Source organism: Saccopteryx leptura, chromosome 3 (genome assembly GCF_036850995.1).
Source record: "Saccopteryx leptura isolate mSacLep1 chromosome 3, mSacLep1_pri_phased_curated, whole genome shotgun sequence".
Lineage (NCBI taxonomy): Eukaryota > Metazoa > Chordata > Mammalia > Chiroptera > Emballonuridae > Saccopteryx > Saccopteryx leptura.
This window is the reverse complement of record NC_089505.1, coordinates 79719893-79732582: the sequence shown is the minus strand read 5'-3', so window position 1 is coordinate 79732582 and position 12690 is coordinate 79719893. Positions and strand designations below refer to the sequence as shown.

The 12690-nt window shown below is 44.6% G+C and overlaps 1 protein-coding gene across 1 annotated transcript in view; it reads right to left on the bottom strand.

The window, feature by feature from the left end:
• Positions 1-12690, bottom strand: part of LOC136399391 (leukocyte immunoglobulin-like receptor subfamily A member 6) — a 367572-nt gene that overhangs the window by 143360 nt on the left and 211522 nt on the right. The window lies entirely within an intron of this gene.

The window sequence follows — 12690 nt, the reverse complement described above, 5'->3', positions numbered from 1 at the left end:
CAGATGAGGAGCCCAGGGCACGAAGCTGGTGTCCACCTGGGGGGCAGCTCGAGGACAGCACAGGGAGCCCACAGTCCCGGGTTCCATGCCCAGCCCTGCCCCGTCCAGGCTGGGTGACCTGGGGCAGGTAGTGAAACTCTCTGAGCCTCAGTGCAGTGGGGGCAGGGTCAGCAATTTCTGTGCCTGACTGTGGGGAGGGGAGAGGAGATGAATGACAGCCCCAAGCATGTGCCTCACACACAGTAGGTGCTCATTACATGGCATCCTTGGCTCATTCATGACATCACTTGTGTCCAAGGTCTCAAATGGTACCTGATTGTCCTAATCGGGGTCTTGGTGACTCTCATCCTGCTGCTGTCCCTCCTCCTCTCCCTCCTCCTCCTCCAACATCAGCATCAGAGCAAAGGCAGGATGTCAGGTGAGTAGGGGACAGGGTGACCTGGGTCACACAGGGGGTCACTTAAGGCACCAGGCACAAGGAAACATAATATTTGGAGAAGGTCAGCTTAGAAAAGAAATTCTTCAGAATCTCAAATCAGAAAATCTAGAATAAAACCCTCAATCTCAGCACAGATGTACAAGTGTCAAGTGATCTGTCTTCGTTTTCAACCTCATGAAATAAGAAACATACACACCATGTGTGTTAAGGTTTTTTTATTTCCTGTGAAATCATATGGGGACGAGGAGTCCTACCCTCTCTGGACTGAGACGGTCCCTCCCGACCATCCCAGAGAGAGGCTCATAACTAACTTACAGGGGCACCAAACCAGGAGCCCCAAAACAGAGGTCTGCTTCTCAAGTAATTCCTGTCTCAGAAATCCCCCTGCCTGTGGCCCCGCTCTGTCCCTAACACTCCTGTCTCCTCCCCCAGCTCCAGCCCAGCTTCAAAAGCCAGAAAGAGCTCATCTGACACAGGAGGAGGCAGCGGCCTGGGGGAGGGGAGCATGGGAACTTCAGTCCGTGATGGGGGAGGGGTTAGGCGAGGAGAGTGTGGGTGTCAGGGGACTGAAGTCCACACTGAGTGACAAGAAAACTCACCTGCGTTACTGCCCCATCACGGAGCAGGCAGGGTCTGCAGCCCTGAGACCTCAGTGGCCCTGCCTGAAGACATCCCCATTTTACCCCAGCAGATGCTGCCATGAAGGACCCACAGCCTGAGGAGGGCGTGGAGCTGGACCCTTGGGTGAGGCCCCTGCCCCTGTCCTTCTTGTTGACCATTTTAATCCAATGGATACTTCCCTGTTCTCACCTGGTTCACAGGAAATTCCACACTGACCTCTCCTTCTGGGCACCCAGGTCATCCTGCTGTGACTCACTACTCCTAGATTCCTTGTGACATCATAGCCCCTCTTACATGGTCTCCTTTGTTGGCTCCAGGTCCTCTGTCTGACCTTGTGCAGCCCCAGGTCTCAGGAGGTCGCATTAATAAGTGAATCACACACAGGTCCTCAGGGTCCCCTTTATTCATTCACCAGCAGATGTGAGGGGAGCTCACTGTTTACAAGCTCCATTTAGGGGCCACAGTGCAGCCCTGAGCAACACAGTCTCCACACTCCTCCAGCTCACCTGTAGGGGAGGGAGACACTGTGCAAACAAGGGGACAGTGTCCTAGAGAGCAAAATGCAGTGAGGACAATAAAGCAGGAACAGAGGATAGAGTGTGTGGTGTGCAGGGGAAGAGAGAGACAGAGAAAATAGCAGGTGCAAAGGTTCTGAGTTAGGAACTGCTTCTTCACTGGGATGGGCCTTGTGGCTGGAAACAAATGACCAAGAGACAGCATGTTAGGATAAGAGTCAGGACTGTAAAGGCATCCAGATGCCCCAAGGCTTAGGAAGTCCCTGTAGGTTCCATCAGGAGAGTGACCTGATCTGATTTAAAGTTTCACATCATCACTCTGACAACAGGTGGATGATTGACTGGAGGGTTTCACCAGTGAAACTAGGGGACACTGTCTCTGTCTCACTGTCTCTGCAGCATAATAGGCATGATGAAGACCCTCACGGAGTGACGTATGCCCAGGTGAACCTCTCAAGACCAAGACTGAAGCAGGGAATGGACAGCTCTGCTGCCCTGTCAGGAGGGTTGGTGGACACGAAGGACAGACAAGCAGAAGGGGACAGGCAGATGGACAGTCAGGTGAGTCCCATGCTTTCCAAACCCCCAGACTCCCCCAACCCCAACCACGTTCCATGCCCTCATTCTCCCCTTGCTCCAGACTGATGCACCTGACGACCCCCAGGATGTGACCTACGTCCAGATGAACCACAGGCCCCTCAGACAGGAGACAACATCTCCTTCCTCCCCGTCAGAGGAGCCCCCAGATAAGCCCAGTGTGTATGCTGCTCTGGCCGTCCACTAGCCCAGGGAGAACCCAGACCCCACATTACAGGGAAGGGGGCCTGCAAGAAGCCCAGAAGGCATGACCCCCGCTGCCTGGAGACCTGACATTGACCCCTAGCATCTCCTAGGACACTCTGGGGGTCACCGGATCCTGTACTCAAAGAAAACAAGTATCCCTACATTTTGAAAAAAAACAAAAGACTTCTCAATAATTAATGTGTGACCCAAAACAGACATGAATGTTTTAAATTAAGTGATAATGTGGGTTAGAGGGCCCGGTGAAAAAGGTGAAGGGATTAAGTACAAATTGGTAGTTATAGGATAGCCACAGAGATGTAGATTACAGCACAAACACTGTGTTAATAATCTGTAGATAAATATATATGGGGCCAGGTTTGTGCTCAAAGAAACAGGGGGAGCACTCTTAGAAGTACATGATTTTGTAACCATTTTGCCAAACATCTAAAAGTATTACATAATAATATTGAATGTCAACTGTAATAGAAAAATAAAAAAATATATAAAAATAAAATAATATTGTAATATTACATGTCTGACCTATAAAATGAGAGGATTAAAAATCATGAATGAATGTATTAGAAAATAAAAATCTATGCCCTGGCCAGTTGTCATAGTGGTAGAGTGTCATCTCAGCGTGTAGATATCCCAGGTTTGATTCCAGGTCAGGGCACACAGAAATGACCATCTGCTTCTCCACCCCTCCTCCTCATCTTTTCTCTCTGTTTCTTTCCCCCTTCTGTAGCCATGGCTTGATTGATTTGAGGGAGTTGGCACCAAGCACTAAAAATGGTTCTGTGGCCTGGGCCTCAGGTTCTAAGAATAACTAGATTGCCAAGCAGGGGAGTATCATCGGAGATTAGAAAAACATTGTTCCATAGGAGGCTTGCCAGGTTATCCCAGTTCAGTTACATGTGAGAGTCTGTCACTCTTTCTCCCTGCCTCTCACATAAACAAATAAATAAATCAATAAATAAATGCCATAAAAAGACGAATGGCCTAAGCTCTTATGTCAAAAATTTAAGGATATCAGAAAAAAGGCTCCATGCAGGGGGCTTCTAATACCTCTCCCCAAAATTTTAACAAATTCAACAACTAAAGACAGAAAAACAATTGCAGGAGCATCTGAAATACACATACACCAAACAAAGGTATGAGTGGGCGAAACGGTAGCTAAATATATAATCCATTCTGAGGAAATAAGATGGAGAATGGAGCACTCTGCCTTCCTCACTGACATGAGCAAGGGCTGCTTTCACTTGGAACTGAGAGAAAGTGAGGGCTGGGGACATGGAAGAAGCTGGGTTAGGGGGGAGACATTCAAGCCGAGGAGAGAGTGTGCCACAGCTCAATCCACACAGAGCATGGAGGTAATGCCAGCGGCAGATCCCGGCAGAGGTGAGTGAGCAGTTGCCTTGTTTACTCCCTATATCCTGGTTGGCGAGCACAGACAGTGTACGAGTGGTTCCTCTTAGCGCCCGGGCATGGGTGCCCATGTTCCTAGACAGAGGGGCAGGGTCAGAGACTGTCAATAGTAGCCTTCTGCATGGGTTGAATACAGAGTCTTGGTGTAATCCCTGCTCCCCAAACAGCAGCGCACAGGGAGTGCATGAAAGCCGGCTTCCCTATGCCCAGACCTCTCCAGGCGAGGCACCTCCACCAGCCATACAGGCTAACAAAGCACATTATCCAGAAAAAAAAATACAGAATATCTAGGGCAGGGGTCAGGAAACTTTTTGGCTGAGAGAGCCATGAATGCTACATATTTTAAAATGTTATTCCGTGAGAGCCATACAACGACCCGTGTATGTTAAGCATTATCCAACAAAAATTTGGTATTGTCACAGAGGACAGCTGTGATTGGCTCCAGCCACCCGCAACCATGGACATGGGCAGTAGGAAATGAATGGAATGTAATACATGAGAATGTTTATTTTTAATGTTATTATTTTTTTTATTAAAGATTTGTCTGTGAGCCAGATGCAGTCATCAAAAGAGCCACATCTGGCTCGAGAGCCATAGGTTCCCACCGCCTGTGCTAGGGGGAGGGGCGTGCAGGCAGCTTGCAGACAGTCTCTGGAGCAGATTCACAAATCCAATTGCTTAACCTGCAGTCTGCTCACTGCCCAGCTGGCTTACACTGGCAGCGGCTTTAACTGACAAGGTCTTCTTTCTCAGGTCTGTGCTCTAAGAGAACCTGATTTTTAAAATGTGATTTTTTTAGGGCCCCTTGCTCTGCACGCAGTGGCTGGGGCAACTTCCTACCAGCAAATACAGGGTAAAAAAACACATTCCTATGGAACAGACCTCAGAGAACACTGCAAAAGTTGGGCAGGCAGGCTGTAGGCTTCTTAACAAGGGAGAAACCTGCAGAGAGCAGTCCCATGAAATGCTGAGGCAAATTTAACTGAACATACCTGGGAAACCTTAAAAAGGAGCCTGAACAGAAGTCAACTCACCCCCCTACCTGCTTAAGCTGGTGGCTCTGGTCAGCAGAGATTTCATACTCGGGGCTGTGCTCTAAAAGGACCTGGAGGAGGGACTTGACAGCTTTTAAGACCTCCTTCTCTGTAAGTAGTGACTAGGGCATCTTCCTACCAGCCAATACAGGTTACAAAGTGCAAAAAACCTGGGGAGAGTGGTCCCACAGAGTGCTGAAGCACACTAGACATGCCTGGAGGCTCATAAAAAGACACCTTGAGAGCAATCGGCTCCCAGCCCTGCCTGATTATGCTGGCAGCTCTGGTTGGCAAAGCCTTACCCAGACCCCTGTATTGAGTGGGGATAGAGTGGGAATTTGGCAGCTCTTAGGGCCTCTTACTCTTCAGGTAGTGGCAGGGGCAACTTCACAGCTGGGTCACCAGGCTGCTGGTTCAGGAAGGAGAGACTTGGAGAGAGGCTCCGGGAAAAAGGACTCTCCCATTGTTGGAGCCTGCAAACACTAACAAACCCCAACTACCAACGAGACTGAGGCCTAGTATATGTGATCACCATAGCAACATATCAACTGCAAATCTCTACCTAAGCGTGCTACAGGGGCAGAGCCTGGGGTACAGTGCCACCAACCAAAAAGAGAGAGAAGAAGGAAAAGGGGAGAAGATAACCTCTCAAACTCAAGAATAATCCACAGTCTTTATAATATTTTCCACTTTTTTCTTTCATTTTTTTAATCTTTATTTCTTTTTCTTCCACCTTGGTCCTTTTATATTCTTTTTGTCTTATTCTTTTCTTTTCATCTTGAACTTCATTACCCATAGGTGTTACGTTTTCCATTCTTTTTTTTTCTTTGTCTCTATGAGGGTTACATTCCAAAAACCTTAACTCTCTCCTTTTTCTTTCTTTCTTTCCTTTTCTCTTTTTTTCACCCTCTCTTTTGGTTTCTTCTTTTCTCTTTCACTTTTCCTTTCAATCGATCATCACTCAAAAACAAATATTTTATTTTGGATTCAAATTTTTTCTTTTTGGCATTTTTTGTGCCTTTTACTTCGCTTTTGAACTCATTAGCATTTCTCCCAACCCCGGCTCTCCATTCTACATAGTTTTTGTTCCACTTAATACAATAGTATTTTTTATTTTTCTTGTCTTCTTCTTTTCTCTTTCACTATACCCCTCATTCAACCATCATTTACAAGCAAATTATTTTATTCTTGATCCAAATTTTTTTCTTGTAGCATTTTGTGAGTCCTTATCTCATTTTTTGCCCCTTTGTCACTTCTCCCCAACTCAGGCCCTCCATTCTAGGTAGTTTTTGTTCCATTCAGCAGAATATAATTCTCAGTTTTTTATGGTATTTTCTAAAAAAAAAATATATATAATTAAATTTTTTTATTCTTTATCAATTTTTATTATTGTTATTAACAAAACAACTCTCCAATGCCATTAAGAGAAAGGAAATCAAATATTTAGGACACAAAAGACAGAGATGTAGCACAGATAGATGAGAAAAAATCTCTGGAAAAAATTTTAATAGATTGGAAATCTTGGAGTTAAATAATAAAGAATTTAAAATAGAAATCCTAAAAATACTTAGAGATATACAAAAAAGCATGGAAAGGCAATTTAGGGAGCTCAATAAACAAATCAATGAACAGAAAGAATATATAAGCAAGGAAATTGAAACTATGAAAATGAATTAAACAGAGATGAAAAACTCCATGAACTGAAAAACTAGGTAACAAGCTTAGCTAATAGAACAGGCTAGATAGAAGAGAGAATTAGTGACATAGAAGACAGGCAACTAGAGGCACAACAGAGAGAAGAGGAGAGAGACTCATGAACTAAAAAAAAAATGAGAAAGCCCTACAGGAATTGTCTGACTCCATCAAAAAGAACAACATAATAATAATAGGTATACCAGAAGGAGAAGAGAGTGAAAATGGAATGGAGAACATATTCAAATAATAGATAAGAACTTCCCAAGCCTATGGAAAGAACTAAAGCCTAGAATTCAAGAAGCAAACAGAACACTGAGTTATCTTAACCCCAATAAACCTACTCCAAGACACATCATAATAAAATTGGCACCAACCTATGACAAAGAAAATATTCTCAAGGCAGCCAGGGAAAAGAATACAATATCTAAAAGAAGGCCTACTAGATTATCATCAGATTTCTTAGCAGAAACTCTACAAGCCAGAAGAGAGTGGACCCCAATATTTAAAGTTCTGAAAGAGAGGAACTTACAGCCAAGAACACTATTATCCATCAAAGCTATCCTTCAAATATGAAGGAGAAATAAAAACATTCACAGATACAGAAAAGATGAGGGAATTTATCACCAGAAAATGCCCAGTTCAGGAAATACTAAAGGGGGTTTTCCAACCAGATACACTCCCTTGATCAAGTCTACGAGGAACAGAAGTTCTTAACGTTGCTGGATTCCACTGTTTTTATTTTCCACTAATGCCATGGTCTTGTGTCTATTAGAAGACAACTTTGCCACACACAAGGTAGTACAGTTGTTTTCTATGGGGGTCATTTTGCGAAAGAAAAATTGATTTTGTTTTAACCTGTAGCCCATCTGACTCTGGTTATCACATATGACCAGAGGTAGGTAGGACGTCTACCGTGACTTTAGTGAGCTGTCATGAAGGAGGTTGGTGGTGACTTCCCAAGCTGAACGAGACATTGAACTTCTGACAAAGTGGTTGTTAATGTGTTTGTGACAAATGTGTCACATGCTGGCAATGCGGCTGCCTCCAAACATGATCCCCACCTGCCTGACTGGGCTCACTCTATCCAAGCAATAGTGACTCCCTGCCTGAGGCAGACACTGGACTCAGGAGAGGAAACACCTGCACAGCGTCATCCAACACGCAACTGAAATTTTTATGTGTACACTGCAGTTTCTGGTCCCATCTTATTCCCACAGTCTGGATTGGTGTGGAGGTCAGCATGAGGGACCTGGGGGTCATTGCACAGAATGGGATTCAGCTCCATTAGGTAGTTGATTGGGGTCACACAGGTTTTGAGTGCAGATGTAACAGTACTCAGGATGCTGGGTGCCCTGCTGGAATGCACTGAGGACTCATAGATAGGCAGCAGTGTGCAGTGGTGGGGTGGGTGGGAGAAGTTAAGGGCAGGCTTGTCTTGACTCCAATCCCAGATGGGAACTTACAGGACATTTGACCTTAAAAAACAGCCACAGCATCTATTAGACTTGTCATCTTTGACAAGTGGTGGTAGATAATGAATGTAAGAAATAAAAAAGAACATTTTTTGACATGTAGCACACACCATGCACCAAGGTAAACTCAAAATCAATCAGCATAAATAAACTAATGTGAAACTCAGGAGAAAATAGGTCATCTTCATGAGCTTTGACTTCCTTATGTTTCTGTGGGATGTTTTCTTTTTTTCTCCAGCATTTATTTATTTTTAATTTTCTAATTTTATTTAGAAAATTAACTTGCACACAGTGAACTTGATCAATAAGAGTACACAGGTTTCAGGTAAACATTTCTATCACATGAGAACTATTGATGAGAAATGGCACCCAAAGCACAATAAATAAAAAAATAAGTATTTGACTTTATTAAAATAGTAATGAATAAAAAGTCAAAGAACACTATATCAAGAAATTGAAAGAAAACATACAAAACTGGAGAAAAGATTGGCAAATTCTGTATGTGATAATATCTGGTCACGAATATGTAAAGCACCCATGAAACAAACACACACACACACACACACACACACACACACACACACACACACACACACACACAGAGACACCCATCCAGTTTTTTTTTAAAAAGGTCAAAGGACTTGAGTAGACATTTCTACCAAACATATATTCTTCAAAGAAGACAAGTTTTTAAAAACAGACAATGAGCCCACAGAACAATGCTCCCCATCACCAGTCGTTAGGGAAATGCAAAGGAAGATGACAGTAATGAAGGCCAGCGTGATGTGGTGAGATCAGAAGCCCCAGCTCTGCTCACCCACAGAGGTAACAATGTACCACCATCCACAGACAAAGATACCTTCACAGATGCTCTGGGGTGATGTCATGAGGTCCCAGCATCCAGCAGAGCACAAAGTTCAAGAACACTTTGGAAAGGGGTGAGAACAGCTTCTCTTCTCAGCCTTCCCACAAGATGGCCTCCATTGTGACTTCTCCTCGGTGGAGGGAGGTGTGAGCCTCTGACCCCCCGGAACTCTTTCCGGCACTGCCTGCGAGGCCAGCCTCTGTCTCGTGAGGGGTTCAGCAGGGCTGGACCCTTTGAGGCAGCTTAGATCAGAGACACAGGGAAGGTTCCCAGGAACAAGCATGTGGGTCCCCGCAACCTGATCACCACAGACCCTGCTGCTGGCATGGACGTTCCTCACAAAACTGAAAAGGGAACTTTCCTGTGATCCCACTCTGTCTCTCTCTGGGTGTCCATTGAAAAGTAATGAAATCAGTATCTGAAAGAAGTGCTAGCCCCCCCATGTTCACTGCAGGGTTCTTTCACAGCTGCCAAGACGTGGACATCGCCAGTGTCCGTCCACAGGTAAATGGGTAAAGAAGATGTGGTGAGTATCAACACACTGTAATGTCACTCAGCCTTAAAAAGAAGAAAACGCTGCCATGTGGGACAACATGGATGAATGAGCCCGGAGGACATTAGGTGGCAGTGGAATTAGCCAGACGCAGTGAGGTAAATACCATGTGACTCACTCACATGTACAAAGCTATTTAAAAAAAAAAAAAAAAAAAAAGCTGGACTCATCCTATAAAATGGGAAAATAGTGGTAACCAAAGGCTTTGGAGAGGGAAAAGGAGAAGATACGAATGAGAACATAGAAACTTTCAGTTATACCGTCAATAAGTTCTGGAGACCTGATGTATGGAGTTTTGATCCTAGTTACAAATAATGACTCATATCCTTGAAATTTTCTAAGGGTAGATGTCAAGCGTTCTCACTCCCTGCAAAGAAAAACAGGAAACTGTAGGTGTTGACGGAAATGTTAGTTCTTGGAGTGTGGGGATCTTTGAAAGATGGACATATATTTCAAAGCACCAAGATGTATCGATTAAATGTACACAATTCCCATTTTTTATTATACCTCAATCTGAAGAAGAAGAAACAAAGTTTCTGTTTAATCAATTTTTTTAAAGGAAAGTAGAGAATCCGCAGCAAACACAAGCACTAAAATACAAGAGTTGAGAACACAACAGATCTTTCTTCTGCCAACCTTTTTATGATATTATTATATATTAGCTTGGGAAGGAAATAGCACATGTCATTAACTCAACTGAAGCTGTGACTTACAAAGGGCAGTGAGACAACTTAATACCCTTGCCCAAATTCAGACTCTAGAAAACAAAAGGTGATCCTTCAATATGATGTGTGTTCACTCATGCGGCTCAGGTCAGACCCCCCAGTATTTGCCATCTGCATAATGAGAAGAAGCCAGTCATCTTCCTGTGTGACAGACACCCTGTGAACAGTACAGACTGTAGTGTGAGGCCCCTGCCCACTACATCCTGTGAATCTGTCAGCTTTCGTCAGCTCTTGCCTCCTACCCAACAGTACAGCATCATGTTCCCCAATTTCCTCAGCATCCTGGGGCCTGGTGAGTCCTGGAAAGGAAGGGAGGGACAGGTCATGGTGGACATCTGGGCTTCCTTGTGGCATATGACCAGATTCCATGGATGGAGTACATGGGAGCATGGATCAACTAGGGCAGATCATCTCTGTTGTGGTTTCCTTCTAAAATTATATCTGAGCTCGAGGATCTGGACACATGAGGGTGAGTCCTTCACACACCCCATTGTCATGTGAACAGGATGCCTGGGAATGAGAGGGGCTGGGGCTTCTGTGGATGACACTGGAGGGCCCGTGGTGAGACATTTGGAAATACAATGAGGGCAGCATGCCCTGGGCTATCCCATTTCTTCCTGGAGAATCTTCCTAGTCTCTTCCTGCAGGATAAGCCCACGTCAGTATTCACATGAAGGAGGTTGTGGATTTCCAAAGCTATGGTCTTGTTATCAGACAGGCACTGGCTCTGAAGTGCATCAACCTCTGTCCTACCCATAGTATGTGGCTTCTTGACTTTGTGCAGAAAAGATTTGAGAACACAAGTTCAGGTGATTTTGAGAGTATGTTTATTACAGCTGGGGACAGTGCAATAACAAAAAGATTTAAAGTACAAAGATTAGGCCCTGGCTGGTTGGCTCAGCGGTAGAGCATTGGCCTGGCATGCGGGGGACCCGGGTTCAATTCCCGGCCAGGGCACATAGGAGAGGCGCCCATTTTGCTTCTCCACCCCCCCTCCTTCCTCTCTGTCTCTCTCTTCCCCTCCTGCAGCCAAGGCTCCATTGGAGCAAAGATGTCCCGGGCACTGGGGATGGCTCCTTGGCCTCTGCCCCAGGCGCTAGAGTGGCTCTGGCCGCAGCAGAGCGACGTCCCGGAGGGGCAGAGCATCGCCCCCTGGTGGGCAGAGTGTTGCCCCTGGTGGGCGTGCCGGGTGGATCCTGGTCGGGCACATGCGGGAGTCTGTCTGACTGTCTCTCCCTGTTTCCAGCTTCAGAAAAATAGAAAAATAAAAAAAAAATAAAAAAAAATAATGAAGTACAAAGATTAACTGTTGAGAGACAAAGCAGGGCTGCTTTGTTTTCTAGAGCCATTATAAGTAAGAGGTGAGCCACACTGGGCTGCATGAACTCACTGAGAAGTAGTGAATGAAATGAGCTAACAATAAAAAAAAGAGATAGATGCATACCTAGAGAGCTGGCTGACAGCTTTCAGAGGAGTGCTAGGCGAGGGAGGTGGAGTGATAGAGCAAAAAAGGACAAAAAAGTCATGAGCATAGGCAGCAGTATAGTGATTTCTGGGTAACGGGGAGGTGCAGAAGGGTACAGGGGCATAAATGGTGATGGACAAAGGCTTGATGGGAATGGGGGTTGTGAACACACAATTCAATGTACAGTGATGTGTTATAGACTTTGGCACCTGAAACCTATATTAAAAATAAAATCACAATGACAGAAGTGAGCCATGGTGGGGCTAATTATAGCTCACCAAAAAGTCAGATGGTGACAGGTTCGGTGGTTAGCTTGGGACAAGCTGCTGCTGCCCACTGCTCCCCTGGTTGCAAGTCTCCTGGGGACCCTAAGAATATGAGAGAAAGTGTTGGGAATACTGTAGAACTAGTGCATTCCTGAGTTCTTTGTCCTGAGGTTTTCTATTTTTCTTTATCTGGTGAAAATCCTAGGGAGGACCCCAAAAGAGAGTTTAACAAAACATTCATGAGCTTCTCAGGTGTATTCATCAATATCTTAATTTATAAAAATGTATGTAAAGAGGTGTCAGGTTATTTTCTGGTTTCAGTTTTAAAGAATGTCATTGGGAGAAATATATAGTGATGGATATATATATTTGACTTTGGGTGATGGGTAGACAACATAATCAACTGTTCAAATGCTGTGCAGATGTTTACCTGAAACCTATGTATTCTTATTGATCAATGTCACCCTGTGAAGTATAATTTTCTAAATAAAATTAAAAATAAATAAATAAATTTATATATTTTTTAAAAGAATGTCATTTAAGAGGGACCAAGGAGGTGGGTCTTTCCTGGGATGGTTTGGAATTATTTGCATTTAAGTGTCCTTGCTGAGGGAAGAAAAAAACCTGTGATTCATTAGCTGGCTGTGAATTATGCAAATTCCTTGACTTTGTTTCATGACTTTGTCTCAGTCTCTCTTACTCCACTGGTCAAGGAACTTCCCTGCTTCTTACTATCTTGCCTCTGTCTGTGGCAGTTCATTGGCATCTCTATAATTAAAGGAACAAAATGTTTGACCCCCACAGAGCCCTCCTAGGACCAGGTGTCCCACAC